This window comes from Bidens hawaiensis, unplaced genomic scaffold, assembly GCF_021521415.1.
Source record: "Bidens hawaiensis isolate Kalapana, Puna unplaced genomic scaffold, B.hawaiensis_p1.1 tig00009444_1, whole genome shotgun sequence".
Taxonomy (NCBI): Eukaryota; Viridiplantae; Streptophyta; class Magnoliopsida; order Asterales; family Asteraceae; genus Bidens; species Bidens hawaiensis.
In genome coordinates this window covers 415,153-418,322 of record NW_027491699.1, presented here as the reverse complement: position 1 = coordinate 418,322, position 3,170 = coordinate 415,153, and the positions used below count along the sequence as shown (strand labels likewise).

At 33.3% G+C, this 3,170-nt stretch overlaps 1 pseudogene; it reads right to left on the bottom strand.

Annotated features, from left to right (window-relative positions):
• Positions 1-908: 908 nt before the first annotated feature.
• Positions 909-2,479, bottom strand: LOC143532391 (transcription factor MYB123-like; annotated as a pseudogene).
• Positions 2,480-3,170: the final 691 nt, after the last annotated feature.

Genomic DNA, 3,170 nt, shown 5'->3' with positions numbered 1-3,170 from the left:
AATTTCCTTTGCCATTCTCTTTTATTAATTAATATAAAACACAACTAGCTCTAATGCATGATACAACCAATATCTAATGCATGCCCTCTTCTTTAACCTAACCGCAACTAGCTCTGCACATTTCTATCAGAACTCTAGATCGGCAGCAGCGGATGATGATAGGAAGTAAAGTAAATGATTAATGTGTGTTTGACAATTGCAATGACAAGAATTGATATCAACAATAGTTGTTTATATCATATTGCGTGTCTTCACTTTAAAAACACGATTGTTTCCTAAGATTGAACAATCGAAGTAGAGTAAGCAAAATATTTCCTTGGCTCACTATTCTTTTGACTCCCCTTATTCATTTTATACAATATGCATGAAAGGAAGTTTTCATACTCAAATACCACTTACCTGTGTCTTTATTATAGTTGAATCCTTTTATTTAAAGTGGTATGAAATTTATGTAGTACCACTTTAAGTTTCTACCTTTCTAGCTCCTGTTATTCTTGCCTATTTGAGTATTTTCACATGCATCTTTTTCATTTCAAACACAACTTTGAAAATTGATTTTAATAATTTATTTTAGCTTCGTATTGGATATGCTTTTGCTTCATTGCAAAGCAAAGTTCTCATCAAGGATAACACAAACCAAGAAAATAATAATTACATATAATTATTTATGTTCACAGCTAGCCAGTATAATAAGATCATATTTTCACCAACTAAAAACTCCACTTTCACTATTTTCAACACTAAATGTATATTATAACTCGATAGTCATTCCGGCTATTATAAGTACTGTCATATTAGATGCCTAATATACCCCGATAATAAAAACGTGTTTCATATATAAATGAAAACAGGTTTGGAATAATATAACCAAATAATTACATAATAATGTAACCTGATACAATATTCATTATCAAACAACCAAATAATATATTACTTGTAACTCAAATTTATGATAATCAATGGGACAATGAATGTATAGTGAACAAATTTAACCTCACAAATCTGAATAACAAAAAAAAAAAAAAAAAAAAAAAAAAAACTAAGAGAGAAGCCATGCAATCATTGCATCTTGCTTCTGTACATCCACCCCTACTTGTTCTTCTTCTTCACTCTCCCATGGCCATGACATGAAATCATCTTCTTCCTCACCCCCTAACACTTCCATGCTATCATCACCTTCAAAATCCCATTCCCAGCCCCAGTCAACCTGGTTTACTTGGCTACTATCATTGGTTGATGAGCATGAAGAATTGATATGAATATTATTAATGATCACATCTTCCTGATCATTATTAGTTAAAGGCAACACCCCAGTAATTGGATCCATTAGCAGACTTTCATCGATATCTTTAATCTCCCCACCGGAAGTAGAAGAATCATGCATGCTTTCTCCACCTCCTCCGTCTCCACCAATCGAGGGAACATTAATCATGCTATTTTGTTTCTCAGCAGGCAATGGTATTGTAGAGGTTTTTCTACGAGGTTTCTTGCTCTTCATGCGGCGTTTGGTGGGAACTTTTGGGGAGGAAGGGTCGATTTTGCGACTCAAATGAGAGTTCCAGTAGTTTTTTATTTCGTTGTCTGTTCTTCCGGCCAGATGTCCGGCTATCAAAGACCACCTACAACAAAAAGAAAAAGACATTAACACCAAATTTAACCACGTTAATACTAAAAGACAAAAAAACTTTATACTTTTAACGTCAACTAAGCTACTCCTAAATACTTTTATAAACCACCTATATCTGTAACTAAATACTTTTATAGGAGAAAATTAACGTGTTAATTATGAAAATAAAGTAGAGTACTATATATACAAGTAGAGTTCTTATGTAATTACATAGTAATTACATAATTACTCTACTTGTATATATAATTACTATACTTGATTATCACAATTAGCACGTTATTTTTATCTATATTTGATTCAAACTCTACTAAAAACCATCTATGTCTGTAAAAGACCTATACCTTATATCTCATATATCTATAAGACTATAACACGATGTAAACATTTGCATATAATTATGTAAAATAAATTTTCAAGAAAATGAGAAAAACCTGTTACCAAGGGTGGCATGCAACTTAATAATGAGATCTTCTTCCTCACCAGATATATTTCCTCTCTTTAAATCAGATCTTAAGTAGTTTATTCCATCTCAACCTGCAACTTTTCCCGCACCTTAGCAACCCTATATATGTTCAACACATCAACTAGTCAACTAATGTCAAAACTTATATAAAAGCCATAGAAAAAAAATACTAATTCAAATATTACCTGCATTTTTTGGCAATGATCTCCAAGAACCTTCACCATGGACAAGAATGTAGTTAGACAGTATCGCGTCTTCTTCTGCGGTCCACCGGCCTCTTCGCAACCCGATTTTCTCACAGCATGGAGCTCTTCCCATGATTAAAACCTATATTGTAACGAAGTTTGTAAAGATTGCATGTAAAAAACAAAACTTGGATAGTGAAGTGGTGTTGTGATCGTTGCATTTAAAAGGGAAAAAGGATGGTGGGCCGGGGAGTGTTGTGGTTGAATAATTTGCCACGTGTGTACTTGAAATGAGTATGATGAACTCTCTTGTCGTGGCTTATCCTCCGTCCACTTTTTAATTATTTATTTGTTTATTTTTCTCTTCCTACCGTCTCATTGTAAGTGTTCAGATTTTTTTTTGTTTGTCGACGTCGCATTACAAATGTTTACTTTCAAAATTTATTAGTTAATTTTCAAGTTTACCCTTAACACACACAACTAATATTAATAAACAATATTAATTGACCCAATTTTGAAGGGCAATATTATCCAATGTTTTCAGACTCAGCTCGGACATCGACCCGGACGCCTTACCGGGTCAAAGGTCGGACCGACCCGGGAGGGCGGACTGGTGTTTGACCCGGATGACGTCATAATTAATATAAATAATATATACTTATATATCTTATAAAAGTAGTTAGCTATATACGATTTCTAATGCACTAGTATGTAAAAGTCTAGGGCTATTTTGCTAAAACTATAATATTAAAGATGAATAATATAATTTGTATTAAAGAAAAGGTGAAAAGGAAAAAAAAATAAACTTCTTTGTTTTTAACCTAAATCCAGACCATGTTACCTCATTTATCTCCCATCTTCATCCGCCTCCTCCCTCCTCCTCCTCCTCCTCCTC